This window comes from Schistocerca americana, chromosome 3, assembly GCF_021461395.2.
Source record: "Schistocerca americana isolate TAMUIC-IGC-003095 chromosome 3, iqSchAmer2.1, whole genome shotgun sequence".
In the NCBI taxonomy this organism is placed as follows: domain Eukaryota; kingdom Metazoa; phylum Arthropoda; class Insecta; order Orthoptera; family Acrididae; genus Schistocerca; species Schistocerca americana.
Window position 1 is genome coordinate 46,800,940 of NC_060121.1, and position 19,353 is coordinate 46,820,292.

Below are 19,353 nucleotides of genomic sequence, written 5' to 3' on the forward strand. Positions count from 1 at the left end.
AACAATTTGGAATATTATTACAAGGGAGACAGGGCTACCAAGAGTGCAGGATAACGACATTACCATCAAAGCAAATGGAAACTTGACAAACAACAAGCCGGAAGTCGAAAACATTTTGATAATAATTTTTTATATGTTGTGGAGAAAATAGGATCTAAATGTTCGTTAGAAGAAGGAAGGCAGTTAATGGAAGAGGCCTTCCCCACAACATTTGATACAATTGAAATTCCACCCACCTCTCCTTCTGAAATTAGGAAGATAATAAACTCTCTCAAGAATAAAACCTCACATCGAATTGATGGCATTTCCAGCAGGATAATAAAAGCTTGTTCCCAAGAGATAAGTGGGATTCTTAGCCACGTATGCAATAGCTCTCTGAAGCAGGCTATTTTCCCAGATAGACTAAAGTATGCCATTGTAAACCATTGCATAAAAAAGGGGATACGTCTGATGTCAACAACTACTGCCCACTCTCTCTTCTGACTGCTTTATCCAAAATTCTTGAAAAAGTAATGTATTGTAGAGTAGCTTCACACCTTTGTAAAAATAAAGTTTTAACAAAATGTCAGTTTGGTTTCCAGAAAGGCTTTTCAACGGAAAATGCTATATATACTTTCACTAATGAAAGATTAAGTGCTCTGAGTAACTGGAAATCCCCCGTTGGGACTTTTTGTGATCTCTCAAAGGCTTTTGATTGTGTAAATCATGGAATACTTGTAGATAAGCTCAAGTAGTGTGATATGAATGGGACAGCGCTCAAATGGTTTAAATCATACCAAACTGGAAGAGTGCAGAAAGTTGAAATAAGCAGTTCACCTAACATGCAAGAAACTGGTGATTTCTCAAATTGAGGAACAATCAAGAATGGGGTGCTGCAAGGTTCGGTCTTGGGTCCTTTGCTGTTCTTAATACATATTAATGACTTGCCATGCTATATTCCCGAAGATGCAAAAAAATGGCTCTGAGCACTATGGGACTCAACTGCTGAGGTCATTAGTCCCCTAGAACTTAGAACTAGTTAAACCTAACTAACCTAAGGACATCACAAACATCCATGCCCGAGGCAGGATTCGAACCTGCGACCGTAGCGGTCTTGCGGTTCGAGACTGCAGCGCCTTTAACCGCACGGCCACTTCGGCCGGCGAAGATGCAAAGCTGGTACTTTTTGCCAATGATACAAGTATAGTTATCACACCCAACAGACAAGAATTAACTGGTGAAATGGTAAACGATGTTTTTCAGAAAATCATTAAGTGGTTCTCTGCAAATGGGCTCTCGTTAAACTTTGACAAAACACAGTACTTACAGTTCCACACAGTAAATGGAATGACACTATTAATAAATATAGACTTCGATCAGAAATCGGTAGCTAAGGTAGAATATTCAAAATTTCTAGGTGTATGCACTGATGAGGGGTTCAACTGGAAAAAACACACCGAGGATCTGCTGAAACGTTTGAGTTCAGCTACTTATGGTATTAGGGTCATTGAAAATTTTAGCAATATGCATCTCAGTAAATTAGCTTACCACGCCTATTTTCATTCTCTTCTTTCGTATGGCATCATATTCTGGGGTAACTCATCATTGAGTATAGGAGAGTTCATTGCACAAAAGCGTGTAATCAGAATAATTGCTGGAGCTCATCCAAGATCATCCTGCAGACACTTATTTAAAGAGCTAGGGATCTTCACTGTAACCTCACAGTATATATATATTTACTTATGAATTTTGTTATTAACAATCCGAACGAATTCAAAAGTAATAGCAGTGTACATGGCTACCACACTAGGAGAAAGGATGATCTTCACTACTCTAGATTAAATCTAACTTTGGCTCAGAAGGGGGTAAATTATGCTGCCACAAAAGTCTTTGGTCACTTACCTAAAAGCATCAAAGCCTGACAGTTAGCCATACAGCATTTAAAAGGAAATTAAAAGAATTTCTTAATGGCATCTCCTTCTACTCATTAGATGAATTTTTGGATATAGTAAGTGGGTAATTTACGCAACCCTCACAAAAAAACCACAAAAAAATTATTTTTAACTTTCTTTTAAGTGTCATGTAATATTTCGTGTAATGTAATACCTTGTATAGACACCTTTTATTAACCTGACACGTTCCACATCATTACGAAGTGTCGCATTCATGATCTGTGGAACAAATACTACTCTACTCTGACTGCGCACCTGCGTGCTCTCTGGAAACGTTTGAAAGGACGCATCCAAGTTTCAGAAAACTTGCTGTCTCTAGCGACGTTATTAATAATTGAATCTTCTTCATTACGTAGTTAGTAGGTACGTACTCAATACCAACCAATTCGTCATCTCATCAGCAACATCAATCTGTAATCAGATTTCTTGGATTAACTTTTCTGTTTGTTTTCTGGTACGGGAAAGGGCAGTCTTGGCGGTTTCGCCACTTGCTGTGTCAGTGGTTCAAATGGCTCTGAGCACTATGGGACTTAACAGCTATGGTCATCAGTCCCCTAGAACTTAGAACTACTTAAACCTAACTAACCTAAGGACACCACATAACACCCAGTCATCACGAGGAAGAGAAAATCCCTGACCCCGCCGGGAATCGAACTCGGGAACCCGGGCGCGGGAAGCGAGAACGCTACCGCACGACCAGCTGTGTCAGTGCACGAAAAGTATGTGGATTAGAAAATATCGACTATTCCAGAATGTAAGAGTACTTCAAGAACCTTCCAAAAACGATAAATACCAAATAACAAATAAACTTGGGGATCGGGTTTGAACTGGGGACCCACAGCATGCAAGCCTGCACGCAGCACAGCTCGCAGCAGTATCCAGTGTTTTATCCGAATTAGTCTGCAGTACCCTCCGCTAAAATATTTACTATAGCTCCCGAAATACCTAGTATAACAACAAACATTATCACTGGACCATATAAGAAAGGAAACGACGAGACTCCTTGAACTACCCACTCGGATGAATAAAAATGGTCTAACAATATCACTATACATATGATAAATGAGCCGTACTATATATGTAGAAACGACAGGTTGGCAGCAGAAACTGAAATGGCTGAGAATATGGATAGATAATGTGGTGTCACCGCTAGACACCACACTTGCTACGTGGTAGCCTTTAAATCGGCCGCGGTCCGTTGGTATACGTCGGACCCGCGTGTCGCCACTGTCAGTGATTGCAGACCGAGCGCCGCCACACGGCAGGTCTAGAGAGACTTCCTAGCACTCGCCCAGTTGTACAGCCGACTTTGCTAGCGATGGTTCACTGACAAATTACGCTCTCATTTGCCGAGATGATAGTTAGCATAGCCTTCAGCTACGTCATTTGCTACGACCTAGCAAGGCGCCATTATCAATTGCTATTTATCTTGTGATGCATGTACCGTCAGACCAATGTTCACCAATTATGGATTAAAGTTAAGTATTCCAACAGCTACGTACTTTATTTGCTAGACTCAAATCCTTTAACTGTTCCAGACCTCACGCCAGCCTGTGTGAGCTTAAACGCGTGCCTTTCGGCTTCACCTCCTAGTGGCTTGGATGTCTTGCCAAGTAACAACAGATAATATACTGAAACGGACTGCAGGTATAAAAATAAATGCTGAAAAAAAAATCAAAAGTGTAGCTACATTCATCTTGCCACGTACATTATGCTACGATCATGATGATGTATAGAACAGTCACTTAATTCGAATGCAGTCGACGTGTACTTGTTATGTACATACTTAAAACTTCCGTTTGTCGCACTCTAAATAAGTATGTATGAAGTACCTCGATTAAGAACGTGAAGGATCTATCGCATTTTAATAATAACATTCAGAAAATCGTTTGGAAACAAAGATTATTGCAGTCTTGTATCAGAAAATGGGGCAGAAATGTTGAAAGCCGAAAAGTCAGTACAAATATATATGTTTCTAAGGATAGCTATGTGCGCTGCATGTAACTGCTTACATTACCGAAAGTTCTTTCCGAGAATAGTCAAGTCTTACGTAAAAACTGTAAGTTTGTGGAAGAGGCTATTCAGTAACTCGTCAATCAGTCTTTTCAGGGTATAGAAAGCAAAAGAAACGTCGACGTATTAAACTTCGCATTTAAAAATCATTCACTCAGTGGAATTGTTCAGAGTTACTTTCCCTGGACTGCCGCACAAACTCTCAAATGGATGACTTAAATCGAATCAGACCCCGGTCCTTGATTGAATTCCAGTTCGGTTTCACAGAGAGCATTCTGCGGCATTTGCGCCTTCCTTAGTTCGCATTTCCGTGAATCTCCCGCACAGCGGCCAGACCCAAGAGATTGGGGGAAAAAAGCGCAGGTTACTTCGATATACTCGTATAAGAAGCGCACGGTAGCGGACGTGAAAAATTACAGACCAATATCGTTATCATCGATTCACTCCAGTAATCCTTAGCGTATTCTAAGTTCGAATACAATGAGTTTCCTAGAACGATAATAGCCATGTTTAATTCAGCATGGATTTAGAAATCATCTTTCCCGTTAAACAGTTCAACATTTCACACCCGTTACCCTTCGCACAATCGATGCAGCACAAGAGGTACATCCGGTATTACTAGATTTCCAGACAGCGTTCGATAATTTACACTCTATATAGCGTTAAGAATGGTCGGAGGACACGGAATGCAGTTTCAAATATCTGACCACACATAATATGTAGGTGTAGCTTCAGACGTTAACACGCTTGGGCTATAGAAGTGAATTTTAACTGTCTACATAAAAAACTCTACTTGCGCAATTTAATAAAATAGAATACAAAGCGCTAAACCGAGCGAGGTGGCGCAGTGGTTAGCACACTGGACTCGCATTCGGGAGGACGACGGTTCAATCCCGCGTCCGGCCATCCTGATTTAGGTTTTCCGTGATTTCCCTAAATCGCTCCAGGCAAATGCCGGGATGGTTCCTTTGAAAGGGCGCGGCAGACTTTCTTCCCCATCCTTCTCTAATCCGATGAGACCGATGACCTCGCTGTTTGGTCTCTTCCCCCAAGCAACCCAACCCAACCCAAAGCGTTACGAGTACTTACTGGAGCGATTAATTCGACTTCCAGGCGTTAAAACCGACGTTATATTATCGTCGCCGATACAGGTCTGGTAAATATGCGATGACGCATTAAAGAATATCTTGCACCTGCGTAAAGAAAGAACTTCTAGTGACAATACATGAACAGACACTGCCTGACAAAACGAGAAGTGCAGCACCTAGAAGAAGAAGCGCAAACTGAATGAAACTTAAGAAGTTGAGACGATATGTTTTGCGATTTCAGTGGTCACTAAATTGAGTCCAATCCACAAAGAGTTCGGTCTATGAGCACATTTAACCAGCACGACGTCGCACCTCGCCTAACCTGCATTCGGTGGACGCAGCTCACTGGGACACGTGTCCTGTGAGCATCAGAGTTAACTGGAGCGCTATCAGTCGTGGCGTGAAGTCACACCCGATGGTTGCTTGGCTGGCTGATTTGGAGAAGGGAACCAAACTGCGGGGTCATGGGTCGCATCGGATTAGGAGATGATGGGGAAGGAAATCGGCCGTACCCTCTCAAAGGAACCAGCCCGGCATTTGCCTGAAGCATGTAACGACACAAGTATACGTAAGTGTAGGAATTGTTCCATTTCATTTCGTAGAAGTTATTTCGTTATTCTCTGTCATAACCAAAAAAATAAGAGCAGTAGCAGCGCAGTTGTAAAGACCTGTTATTATTTAGCGTATGGCTAATACAGACATATCATGAAATCAAATTACATATACATATGTACATATTGACACACAAGAAGCTTAAGTTTGTCTTTTTTCTGGACGAAGTGTCAGGTAGATCAGATAGATATAGGTTGAACATTAAGGGTGAGGGAACTGATCCTTGAGGCAATCCGTTGCTCAGCTTCCTCTCCATATTTATGTTGCTTCCAGTGATTACCTGGAACTTCTGATCATTTAGCATGCTGTTAATCAGTCGAGCCATTGTTCTGCAGGGCATGATGCGGAAGAATTTGTAGATGAGGCCTTCCTTCCACACAGTGTCGAAGGTGGCAGTTAGATCAACAAATGCCACAGATGTTTTCTGCTTCATTTGGTATCCTGACTATATGAAGGATGTGAGAGACAATACTTGGTCGCAGCATCTACGCCCTGGTCTGAAGCCTGTCTGATCAACTGGAACGTTCTCTAGCATAGCGCTACTTATTCTGTTATATATTAGCCTTTCAAAAAGTTTGTAGTAGCAGCTAAGTATGGCAATGGGGAGATAGCTTTCTACCTTGTTGCTGGGTTTGCCAGGTTTCAGGACAGATATTATCTTCGCCTTTTTAAGCTCCAATGGAAGTTGACCAGTCAGCAGGATGTCAGTGAGGAATTCTGCCAGCCATTTCTTAGCTTTTCCTCCCAAATGGATCAGGAATTCTGGATGGATACCATCGAATCCAGGCGCCTTAAGAGGTTTGAGGTCCTTCAGTCCAATGTCTGAAACTGTGAAGGGATGGGTATACTCAGATGAGGAAGATGCCTTCTTTTTAAGGTCACGAAGCTGTCGTCTGATATGTCTTGTATGTTTCTTGTCAGGAGGTACTCTTGAGGTGGTAATGATGTGGGAAGCAATTTGGTCTGGGGTTACTTCGGAATTTTTTTTTGCCTGCTGGTGCACTTCCTCCCAGTTTCCTCAGAAGACTCCATGCTTTCCTGCTCGAGTGGATAAAGTCCATATTTTCGACTGCTTCTGCCCATTTCTGCCTCCGAGACATGTCCAAGCTGGACAATAGTTCCGTAGCTATCTCTGGGTCACCACTTTGCTGGAAGTGTTGGTACAGTGTTTCATTTTCATCAGTCCATCCTGGAACACATTCTTTTCGGTATCCTCATGGCATACACTTGTTAGCAAAAGACCTGTATAAAGTAAGCAGTGAGATGAGGGCGCATATGGTATCTAACAGCAGCAGGATAAAGTAACGCAGCTCGCCGCTAAGTTGCTGCCAGCAGTCTGCGAAGTACGCAACCAATAATCGGTAACTGTGTTTTAATCATATAGCAGTCAATTATGTTTCTTTTCATTAATCTCTATGTACTGTTAAGTAAACCTCAGTTTTAAAAGTATTATGAACCTTTGTAATTAAAGCTGTAATGAGTCACGGCTTTACGCTTAAGTTAAAATCTAATGGGAATTCCCCGTGAAAGGGTAAGGCGGGAGAAACGTTGCGACAAAAAGTTCCACAACGGTTGTGAAGTGGCGTGTGGTGCGATGCCCAAGTACTGTGTTGCACGGTGATCGAAAGGAGCACAGCCATTGTTAAACGGCCTCGGATGGACGGGAAATTATTGCTACACATAACTGGCAATGTTATTACGAGGGCCAGTGGGAAGTCGTCGTTCGCTGTGAAGGAGGCAGACATTATGTTGCAAGCATTACCCAGTGCACAGGCCAAATATGACGATGGGAATCACGACATTGAAGCCACTGTGTATAAGCTGCTAAACCATCCAGTGGTAGCAAAAATCTCGTCAGAGGCTGTAATACGTTGCTCGGTACCAGAAAAAGGACTGGTCCCGGCGGAGGTTCGAGTCCTCCCTCGGGCATGGGTGTGTGTTTTTGTCCTTAGGATAATTTAGGTTAAGTAGTGTGTAAGCTTAGGGACTGATGATCTTAGCAGTTAAGTCCCATAAGGTTTCACACACATATGAGCATTTGAACCAGAAAAAGACTGAAGCATTTATTTCTATGGTGAAGTTTAGTACAGCGACGAACACAATTGTAAAAGTCATCATTCGTCGTCCTCTTGTACAAATAATACAAGTTAAGTGCTTAAAAGCTAATAGCTTTATCACAGTGTTGTTACATCAGTAGATTTTTAGTGCGTCGTTTTCAAATACTATGATATTTAATCAGCAACATTTTCAGATTATAAGCTGGATATACGTAGGCCCATATAAAGTGCTTAAAATTATTATTGTCATATTACGCAAAGCAGCAGATTGTGTACAAAGTATCAGCTGTTTTACTACACAGACAAGCATAATAACAGCAGTCGCAGAAGTAGACAACGAAAGGTACTGTGCACATTTTTATTACTACACAAAAAAATTATTACTGTAGTGTTCAGAACATACAATTTTACTGATTCATGGCGTTTGACAAACTAAATTTATGTTTCAACAAATGTGCAGGAAAGGGTTTTTGTCATGTTGCACTGAAGTACTATCAATCCAAAAATTCTTCACGTTCAAAATTATCAGGAAACATCAGTGTAAAAATACATTTTCAATCAGTGATCAGCTCTGTGTAAAGATAACGTTAAAGAAAGATGTTTATTAGTTCTAAAAATTACAAATAACACGACCACAGTAGGTACGCATCTTCAGTGCTTAGCAGGATATTTTCACTCAACATTTCAGTTTTACTTTAGGTAAAAGTGTCTCGAGTTTAAAATAGATTTATTCCGTACCTATGAAAGTGTCCTTTGCTGCGATAACGAAAGTAACACTTGTGTAGGATCCGTATTGTCCATATGCAGTGTCTGTCACTATTTCAGAGTAGTTATCAGTTATATTGTGTGCTCTCCTCCCCCTCGTTTGCTTGTCGAGTTACTATATCAGTTCCAGTTATTCAAAATTAAGGACTATGTGGTCAGAGCTGAGCTCTGCAATGCAACCGTCACTGAGGCCTTACTGTACGCGAGTGTCCGCCCACTATAATGACGACTCCGATCGCCAACGACGGTCATTTATAGGCGAAAACTGAGCCATATGAGAACAGAAGTGGGTGTGACGTCGCAAGCGGTTCAGGGAAACCACGGAAGACCTGAATCAGGATGGCCGGACTCGGGTTCGAACGTTCGTCTTCCAGAACGCGAAACCAGTGTGTTAGCCACTGCGACACCAGATAGTAGTGGTGACTTCAGTATTAATTTTGTATGTGATTGTGCAAGAAAAAGGATGTTGGCTGATCTCCTAAATTCATATGATCTTACGCAAACTATGTTTTTTCCAACTAGGGTGCAGGGGAACAGTAGCACAGTCATAGACAATATTTTTATTCATTCTTCATTACTAGATGGGCATTCTGTTAGTAAATGGGTGATTTGCCTTTCAGATCGTGATGCACAAATTTTAACACTAAACGGTTTTTGTACTCAAACCAATGTCATATTTAATTACAAACTATGTAGGAAAGTTAATGCAAGAGCAATAGAGCGTTTTTTTAAAACTTGCCAAGGAACAAGAGTGGCAAGTTGTTTATAGTGACGAATTGTAGATGATAGATAAAATGCTTTCCATAACACATTACTCATGCTCTTTGAGAGTTGATTTCCATTAGAACATTCTAAACGGGGCACTAGCAGTAATGGACAGCCCGGTTGGCTGACTAGTGGGATAAGGATATCATGTAGAACAAAGCGGCAATTATATCAAAATGTTAGAAGTAGTAACAATCAAGCTACAGTAGCCCATTACAAACAGTATTGTAAGGTGCTTAAAAATGTTATTAGCAAGGCAAAGAGTATTTGGTATGCAAATAGAATAGCTAATTCACAGGATAAAATTAAAGCCATATGGTCAGTTGTGAAGGAAGTGTCTGGTCAGCAGCACAAGGTCGATGATATAAAGTCAGTTGGCAGTAATAATACTTCTGTTACTGATAAATCAGATATATGTACAGTATGTAACAATCATTTTCTGAGCATTGCTGGTGAATTAAATACAAATTTAGTTTCTACACGAAATCATATAAATTTCTTAGCAAATGCCTTTCCGAGATTGATGTCTGAAATACCCCTCTGTGATACAGACAAGAGGGAGATTGAGTTAATAATTAAATCACTGAAGACTAAGGACTCTCATGGTTATGATGGAGTGTCTAGCAGAATACTAAAGTACTGTGCTGCACATGTTAGCCCTGTATTTAGCCATATTTGTAATTTTTCCTTTAGGAATGGTCAGTTTCCTGAGCGATTAAAGTACTCAGTAGTAAATCAGCTTTATAAAAAGGGAGAAAGGGATAATGTAGATAAAAGTTATCGAAAAGGCTGTGTATGTAAGGTTAATTGATCATTTTATATCACACAATTTGCTATCAAATGTACAGTTCGGCTTCAGAAGTCGTTTGACAACTGAAAATGCTATATTCTCTTTTCTGTGTGAGGTACTGGATGGGCTGAACAAAAAGTTTCGAACGCTTGGCGAATTGTTTGATTTAACTAAGGCATTTGACTGTGTTGATCTCACAATATTGCTCCAGAAGTTGGACCATTACGGAATAAGGGGAGTAGCTCACAATTGGTTCACCTCTTACTTTAGCAACAGGCAGCAAAAGCTCATTATTCACAATGTTGATAACGGCTGTGATGTGGGATCTGAGTGGGGTACTGTCAAGTGGGGGGTGCCCCAGGGATCAGTGCTGGGGCCACTTCTGTTCCTTATTTATACAAATGATGTGCCCTCTAGTATTACGAGTAACTCTAAAATATTTCTGTTTGCTGATGACACTAGCTTGGTAGTAAAGGATGTTGTGTGCAACATTGGCTCGGTTTCAAGTAGCGCAGTACATGACCTCAGTTCATGGCTTGTAGAAAATAAACTAACGTTAAATAACAGTAAGACTCAGTTTCTAACACACAATTCAACAAAACCTGACGTTTTAATCTTACAGAACGGGCATATGATTAGTGAAACTGAACAGTTCAGATTTCTAGGTGTTCAGATAGATAGTAACCTGTCATGGAAAGCCCATATTCAGGATATTGTTCAAAGACTTAATACTGCCATTTTTACTATTCGAACGGTATCAAAAGTGAGTGATACTTCGACATATAAATCAGTCTACTTTGCTTATTTTCATTCAGTTATGTCGTATGGTATTATGTTTTGGGGTAACTCTTCCCATTCTAGAAGGATATTTTTGGCTCAGAAACAGGCGGTTCGGGCAATAAGTGGTGTGAGTTCACGAACCTCTTGTCGACCCCTGTTCACGAGTCTGGGTATTTTGACATTGGCCTCTCAATATGTATATTCCTTATTGTCGTTTCTCGTTACCAACATTAGTTTATTCCCAAGAATAAGCAGCTTTCACTCGGTTAATACTCGGCAGAAGTCAAACCTCCATTTGGATCGGACTTCCTTATCTCTTGTGCAAAAAGGTGTGCAGTATACTGCTGCATCCATTTTCAATCAGCTGCCACTCGAATTCAAAAATCTTAGCGGTAATCCACTCGCTTTCAAATCGAAACTGAAGAGTTTCCTCATGGGTCACTCCTCCTATTCGGTCGAGGAGTTCAAAAAATGGCTCTGAGCACTATGGGACTCAACATCTTAGGTCATAAGTCCCCTAGAACTACTTAAACCTAACTAACCTAAGGACATCACACACACCCATGCCCGAGGCAGGATTCGAACCTGCGACCGTAGCAGTCCCGCGGTTCCGGACTGCCGCGCCAGAACCGCATGGCCACCGCGGCCGGCGTCGAGGAGTTCCTTGAAAAATTAAGCTGATTCTTAATTAAGCTGATTCTTATTGTATTGCTGATAGTGTTTACTTAAACTTACGGACTGACATTTTTTCAGGTCCATGAACATTTATTGTTAACTGTTATTACTTTTATGCTGTAAGTTTCATGTATTGGCACGTTCCATGACCTTGGAGATTTTCTCCTCAATTTGGTCCTACGGAACTTGACGTGTAAATAAAAATAAAAAACCTCGCTCGGTACCCGATGGCTCCCATCACCGTGCCGCTATGGGCGTCACCGTTGTGGTTCCCCGAATCAATGCAAGAGCGGAACCTCTCCCCAGGCCGCCGCCGTTCACGCAGAGGACTGTGCCCGGGCCGGTGCAGACCGCGACTCATCGCCGAACACCATGCGACGCCAGTCACTCGCAACCCGCACTTCTCAGGCACATCTCTGCTCGCAACGCAGCTGTTCGTGTTGCGGTATTAACAGAAGGTTACGCATGGGATGGTAATTCAGTAATCCAGCTGCTGCTAGTATCCCACCGACGGTTCGAGATTCCACAGAATGTTGCAGGAAGTCCGTTACTCGTTCGCTGATAGCAGGCGCTGCTAATACGTGGTTTCGGTGTGTTTCGTGAACACACGGCGATTCTCTCTTGTGGTGGTAACACGTGATCTACTGGGGCACTGACGGTGAGTATGCCATCCTTCACCTTCCCATGGAGTCCAACAACAGACCACTGTCATATCTGAATGACCCACAATGAGACATCTTCCGACTCTGTAAGGTATTGATAAAACTGTCTCGCTTGAGTACGAACCATGTCCGCATATTTCATAAGGATTCCTCAGCTGTTCAGGACAGTACTATAGTAATGACAGTTCACAAAGTTATGAATGACGTCATCGATGATTCATGGGTTTACCCCAGTCCATCCCACTCCCCGTCTATAAAAGACCATTTGATCTATGCATAAAATGGCGACAAGCTCACATTTGCCCGGGAAGTTAAAAAATAGCACAGTTGATCTAGTGTGTTTCCTATGGAAGGAGGATTGCTGTGTTAAGTACAAATTTACAGCAGGAAATCCAAGATAACGCATTGTAATGGTAGCCGACTTGGATTACTTGGATAAGCTCTTTGATGTCACAATCCATTATGGCTTAACTGGACGGCAAAACGGCGATCGAACATGTCGGCTGGGGGGAGGGGGAATGGTTTAGGGGGCCGGTGTACTGACGCAGCTCTGTGACGTCACAACCCCCCTTGAACTTGTCAGGCCACTTACTGCGGACCGTTATTCTGGGATACTGGCCTAGACTTGAAACACTGGGACAGCTTCTATGTCGTCATTAGAATCCAGGTTCTGGAATACTGGCACCACGGCGTCTAGACAGTAGATGGTTGTGACAGTCCCAGCCTGTCTGCTGACCTACTTGACACGTTATCCCCACACCCTGTTAACTCTGATATGTATCGTCACTGCTTCTCCTAACTCTCTGAATCTGGATCTCCCCTTGCGTCTTTATTTTTAAGATGTACTAGAAACTGAAATATTCTAGAAACTGATAGAGGTGTACCATGTATAGTGTTACGGCAATATGCATAGCTCCTGAGGCTCGTAAAATAGGAATAGAAACAAGAAATCTGAAATCAATACACTGGATGCAGCGTCAGCGGGATGCAGAACTTGTTCGTGGCAAGTTCTGTGATACACTGGAACAGGATTGTTTTCAGATTTCACTTTGATGAAACATTTTATTTCCAGCCTACCTTCCTCCGTATCAATACAGCACTCCTCTATATCATTATTTTACATGTAGTAACCTTCATGACCATGTCCAATCCAGAAGCACTATCCATCTGTCATCGGATAGATCATCAGAAAGAGAGAACCTCGTGTTCCTGCTGCTAATAAGGCGAGTACACCGTTCATTTGTTATACATTTTTACGAGCTTCCAACAGGAGCGACTTACTTGCAGATACCTGTGTACTTACTAGATTATTTTTGTAATTTCCTGCATGTTGAGTACTTACTAGGCACGACCTTTTATTATAATAACAGCGTAGCACAAAGTACCGTTGTTGTTATCGACCCTCCTATCGTATAGGCTTTTATTTTTTCTGGTCAGTGTAGCTCAGTGTCGGTTAGACCATCAGTGAGAGAGTACTTCGAATTCCTGCTGCTAATATACCAAGTACACCATTCATTTGTTAGATATTTTTACGGGCTACAAACAGGAGCGACTGCAGTAATGAATAGGAAGAGATACAAGATGAGTTGGCGACCCATCACTCACAGCTCAAGGCTGCGTTGGCTTCCGTTACACAGCTTGAGGCTGCGGCCAAAGGGCATCAGTGTAGGGGGTCAGACGCGAGGATGCGAGGGACGTCGAACATGTCCCACGTGTCCCCCGATTGGTCCACTACTGTGGCCGCCCCAGGTACGGCCGGCACTGAGATTGACCCCTTACCCGTGGTCGAGTGAAATATCAAAAAAATGGTTCAAATGGCTCGGAGCACTATAGGACTGAACATCTGGAATCATCAGCCCATAGACTTAGAACTACTTAAACCTAACTAACCTAAGGACATCACACACGCCCATGCCCGAGGCAGGATTCGAACCTGCGAACGTAGCAGCAGCGCGGTTCCGGACTGATGCGCCTAGAACCGCTCGGTCACAATGGCTGGCTAGTGGCAGATCATTCCAAAGTCTGGCACTCAGAGAAAAACTTCCCGAGTGGCCGATCATAGGGCCTCCCCAGTTCGTTTGACGAAGTGGATTCGGGCGTTATCTGTGTCTGACGATGTCTCTTAGCCGGATGCATTCGCCCACCCTGTTACAGAGGAAGATTCTCGGCCCACAAGGTCTGGGCATTCACGGAGGGTGGGTTTGCTGGTAGTTTTGAGCTCGACTGTTAGGCACGTAATGGGGCCCCTTAGGAACATGGCTGCCAAGGAGGGGAAAGAAGCCAGTGTGCACTCCATATCAGGGGGGGGGGGTCATTCTGGATGTGCGAAGGGTGCTTCCGGATGTCATGAAGAATACAGGGTGCACCCAACTTCAGGTGGTGACTCATGTCGATACCAATGACTTGCGTCGCTTTGTATCGGAGCAGATTCTCTCTGGCTTCGGGAGACTAGCGGAAATGGTAAAGACTGCCAGTCTTGCTTGCGAGATTACGGCGGAGCTCAACATCTGCAGCATCATAGACAGAACTGACTGTGGTCCTTTGGTCCAGTGCCGGGTAGAGGGTCTGAATCAGAGGCTCAGGCGGTTCTGTGACCGTGTAGACAGCAGATTTCTTGACTTGTGCCATCGGGTGGTGGGTTTCCGTGTTCCGCTTAATAGGTCAGCAGTCCACTACACACAGGAAGCGGTTACACGGGTATCGGGGGCTGTGTGGAAGGCACTGGGCGGTTTTTTAGGCTAGAGGGTCTCAAGGAACCACAGGAAGTCCGTCCGTCTCAAAGGGGGCAGGAAAAACAGAGTAAGGTGGTTGCAGAAACGATCCTTATTGCGGCAGTAAAGTCTCGTAGCTGTATTGGGAATGAACCAGAGCTCCAAACCCTAATAGAAAGCGCTGAGTTATATGTACGGAAAACTGGCTAAACGATCTAACAGTGTTCGAAAAGGATAGATTAAATACAGTTCGTGGTGGAGTATTTATTGCTGTCAGAAATTGTTTGCCTTGTAGTGAAATTGAAGTATATGGTTTCTGCGAAATTGTACGGGTAGAGGTTATACCTGGCAATCGGACTAAACTGTTAATTGGAACGTTCTACCGACTCTACCGACTCAGAAGATACAGTTGCTGAACAGTTCAAAGAAAACTTGAGTCTCATATCACATAGGTAGCCCACACATACTTCAATCTACCCTCGATATGCTGGAAAAATTATACGTTTAAAGCCGGCGGCAGGCATAAAGTTCATCAGAAATTGTACTATATACTTCCTTAGAAAATTATTTTGAACAAATAGTTCATGAGCCCACTCGAAACGTAAATGGTTGCGAAACCATACTTGACTTAATAGCAACAAATAACCCTGGACAAATAGTGAGTATCGTGACGAATACAGGGCTTAGCGTCAACAGGGCAGTTGCTGCTAGGCTGAATACCGTAACACCTACAACCATCAAAGATTATCTTTTAAAGAAAGCTGATAAAAATGCTATTAAATCCTTAAATTCTTTTTAAGAAACTGTTCACTCCTTCCGATCTGATCATGAAAGAGTAGAAGAGTTGTGCAATGATTTCAGAGAGATAGTATCTACGGAAATTGAGACATATATACCACATAAATTAATAAGTGATGGTACTGATCCCCTATTGTACACAAAACGGGCCAGATCGCTGTTGCAGAAGTAGCGAAAAAAGCAGGCCAAATCTACAAGAACACAAAATCCCGAAGACTGGCAAAGTTTTGCAGAATTTCGAAATATAGCGCGTACTTCAATGAGAGATGCTTTTAATAATTGCCACAACGAAATTCTGTCTCGAAATCTGGCAGAATACCCAAAGAGATTCTGGTCATACATAGAGTACACCAGTGGCAAGACGCAATCGATACCTTCACTCCGCGATATCAACGGTGAAGTCCCTGATGGTAGTGGGACTAAAGCAGAGTTTAATAACACAGTTTTCCGAAACTCCTTCACCAAAGAAGACGAAGTAAATATTCCTGAATTCCAATCAAGAACAACTGTCAGGATGAGAAACATAGAAGTAGATGTCCTCGGTCTAACAAAGCAGCTTAAATCACTTAATAAAGCCAAGGCCTCCGGTCCAGATTGTGTACCGGTCAGGTATCTCTCCGAGTATACTGATACATTAGCTCAATATTTAGCAATTATATACGACCGCTCGCTCACAGAAAAATTCGTACCTAAGGACTGGAAAATTGCTCAAGTCACACCAATACCCAAAAAGGGAAGTAGGAGTAATCCGCTGAATTACAGGCCCATATCACTAACGTCAAATTGCAGTAGGGTTTTGGAACATATACTGTATCCGAACATTATGAAGTACCTCGAAAAAAAAAACGATTTATTGGCAAATAGCACGGATTCATAAAGTATTGTTCTTGTGAAACACAACCATCTCTTTATAATCATTAATGATTGCTATCAACAAGAGATGTCTGATTCGATATTTTTAGATTTCCAGAAGGCTTTAGACACCGTTCTTCACAAACGTCTTCTAACCAAACTGCATGCCTATGGAATATCGCCTCAGCTTGCGGCTGGATTAGTGATTTCCTGTCAGAAAGGTCACAATTCGAAGTGATAGATGGAAAATCATCGAGTAGAACAGCAGAAATATCTGGCGTTCCGCAAGGAAGTGTTATAGGCCCTTTATTGTTCCTGATCTACATTAACGACTAGGAGAAAATCTGTGTTGCCATCTTAAATTGCTTGCAGATGATTCTGTCATTTACCGTCTTGTAAAGCCATCAAATGACCAAAACGAACTGTAAAATTATTTAAATATGATATCTGTATGGTGCGAAAAGTGGCAATTGACCCTGAATAAAGAAAAGTGTGAAGTTTTTCACATGAGTACTGAAAGAAATCCGCTAAATTTCGATTACGCGGTAAGTCACACAAATCTGAAGGCTATAAATTCAACTATATACTTAGGGATTATAATTACAAATCACCTAAATTGGAACGATCACATACATAATGTTGTGGGTAGAGCAAACCAAAGCCTGCGATTCATTGGCAGAAAACTTAGAAGGTGCAACAGGTCTACTAAAGAGACTGCTTACACTACGCCTGTCCGCCCTATTATGAAGTATTGCTGTGCGGCGTGGGATCCGCGTCAGGTGGGGCTGACGAATGACATCGTAAAAGTGCAAAGAAGGGCAGCTCGTTTTGTATTATCGCGAAATGGGGGAGATAGTGCCACAGACATGATACGTGAATTGGAGTGGCAGTCATTAAAACAAAGGCGTTTTGCTTTGTGACGGGATCTTCTCATGATATTTCAATTTCCAGTTTTCTCCTCAGACAGCGAAAACATTCTGTTGACACCCACGTACGTAGGGAGAAATGATAATCACGATGAGATAAAAGAACGCAGGGCTCGCACAGAAAAGTTTTTCCGCCCGCCGTTCGAGAGAGGAACGATAGGGAGACAGATTGGAGGTGGTTCATTGAACCCTCTGCCAGGCACTTTTTTTTTAATAGCAGAGTAATCACGTAGATGTAGATGTAGATGTGTACAGCTGCCGTGCTCCCCTACAATACAGTTTCATGTCTACAAACGCGTTTTTTACTCACCTGGAATGTAGCACAGTATCCCACGTAGTGGAGTAATGGTATTTAAATGACGTTACGATACAGGTACTAACCTGTTTCCTCATAGTCCATACTGTAAGTACAACATAAATCAGTTAGCGAAAAGTACACTATATGCCGAAAGATCAGTAGTAGTCTAACGTGTGCGTATTGTAGATAGAAAGAAGGATCCTTTATTGTATGATTATATGATATCGGAACAAACACTGGTAGCAGTTACTTCTGTAAAATATCTGGGAGTATGCGTGCGGAACGATTTGAAGTGGAATGATCATATAAAATTAATTGTTGGTAAGGCGGGTACCAGGTTGAGATTCATTGGGAGAGTCCTTAGAAAATGTAGTCCATCAACAAAGGAGGTGGCTTACAAAACACTCGTTCGACCTATACTTGAGTATTGCTCATCAGTGTGGGATCCGTACCAGATCAGGTTGACGGAGGAGATAGAGAAGATCCAAAGAAGAGCGGCGCGTTTCGTCACAGGGTTATTTGGTAAGCGTGATAGCGTTACGGAGATGTTTAATAAACTCAAGTGGCAGACTCTGCAAGAGAGGCGCTCTGCATCGCGGTGTAGCTTGCTCGCCAGGTTTCGAGAGGGTGCGTTTCTGGATGAGGTATCGAATATATTGCTTCCCCCTACTTATACCTCCCGAGGAGATCACGAATGTAAAATTAGAGAGATTAGAGCGCGCACGGAGGCTTTCAGACAGTCGTTCTTCCCGCGAACCATACGCGACTGGAACAGGAAAGGGAGGTAATGACAGTGGCACGTAAAGTGCCCTCCGCCACACGCCGTTGGGTGGCTTGCGGAGTATCAATGTAGATGTAGATGTAGATGTAGATTGTAACACTGTAGAAACAAATCTTTACATATTTCCAGAAGCCGTCTCGGTATATGTGCTGCCACGTCGTGAAAAGTCTAAGAGTTATATATTCAGTTGCAGCTTCCCGCTATGCGGTCCCAACCCCGGTGCATCATCGTGCAAGTGATGAGGAAGGAGGAGGTGGAGGAGAAAAAGAACCAGATCTCACGTGGCTCAGGTGATAGCATCCAGTGAGGGCTCAGTGCTAGGATTACGGTGAAAACTTTAGCGGTAGTGAAGGGGAAAAGAATGGATATTCGATAGGTGAAACTAGAGGAAGAAGCAGTACAAGAAAGAAGAGCTAACGTGGGTCTCACTTGCAACAAGCAGCCCAGTGGTCAGCGTCTTTTCGCCAGATATGAGGTTGGAAACATAGTCCTCAGAGCTAATAATACTGAGTAGTATCTTAAGGGGTCTCCTTCCTCTTACTCAACAGGCAATGAACAATGCAGACGCATTTTGTGAGGGATTTTACCCCAGGAAACACCAATCTCCCATTTGGATTCTGGGTCCTACAACACCGTTGAAAGGTTTAGTTGGGGCGTTCTGAATCCTGCTTTAAACAACACAGCTATAAAATCAAACACAGAAACATAAATTATCGCCAATTTTGACGTGAACTCACATTTCAAAATAGATAAACTTAAAACCTTTAAAAATTCTCTAAAGAAAAAGAAATATATAACGATAACAGTACAGCAAGAAACAAAATTTGCTTATGAACGTCATTTCGATAT